The sequence below is a fragment of the Mandrillus leucophaeus genome, unplaced genomic scaffold (genome assembly GCF_000951045.1).
Source record: "Mandrillus leucophaeus isolate KB7577 unplaced genomic scaffold, Mleu.le_1.0 Scaffold817, whole genome shotgun sequence".
In the NCBI taxonomy this organism is placed as follows: Eukaryota; Metazoa; Chordata; class Mammalia; order Primates; family Cercopithecidae; genus Mandrillus; species Mandrillus leucophaeus.
Window position 1 is genome coordinate 297,767 of NW_012108886.1, and position 884 is coordinate 298,650.

Genomic DNA, 884 nt, shown 5'->3' on the forward strand with positions numbered 1-884 from the left:
CAGATATAGAGGAAGTTTCAGTGTAAGATTACAAACGATGTTTCTTAACTATTAATGTGTATGAGTGTGTGTTAATATGCATTATGTATATTGTTATATAAACATGAAGATAAGTATAGAAGGCACACCAAGCTATTCATAGAAATGGTTAGTTTGAGGAGGAGGACACAACTGAGGGAGATGGAAAGTAGAGAGTAGAAGATGAGGATTACGTTTCATAACTGGGGAAAAAAGCAATTAAACAACTTATGAATGATTTCAAATTATATAAAAGTATACATAGCTGTTGTATAGAAAAAAGGGAGAGAAATTGATAGCTACTTTTATATTTACCAAACTGTAACACTGGTCAAGATATGGTCACATGAATAAAAAAGTTGCAATGTAATATGTTTGCTCTATTTTGATGATTCTATTTATTTAAAGCAAAAACCTACAAACAAAAATGATACATCTACATTAGTTGATAAGATCTTATAGTTTGTATCTATCTTATAGAACTCTCTCTATCTATTGAGAAAGGAAGTTGTAGAATGATACACCTTATCTTAGAGGACTAGATGTGGTATTCAGCAAAATATTATAATTTTACTCAGCACAATATGTACATACAGACATACCTCAAAGATACTGCAGATTTAGTTACAGACCACTGCACTCAAGCAAATATCACAAGAAAGTGAGTCACACAAATACTTTGGTTTCCCAGCACATATAAAATTTATGTTTATATTATTCTGTCTTATATTGTTTATAATAGTATTTTATTTTAAATTGTACATGCCTTGATTAAAAAGTGATTTATTGATGAAAATACTAATGATCATCTGCGCTTTCAGTAAGTTGTAATCTTTTCGGTGGTTACATCTAATCTTACATCTGGA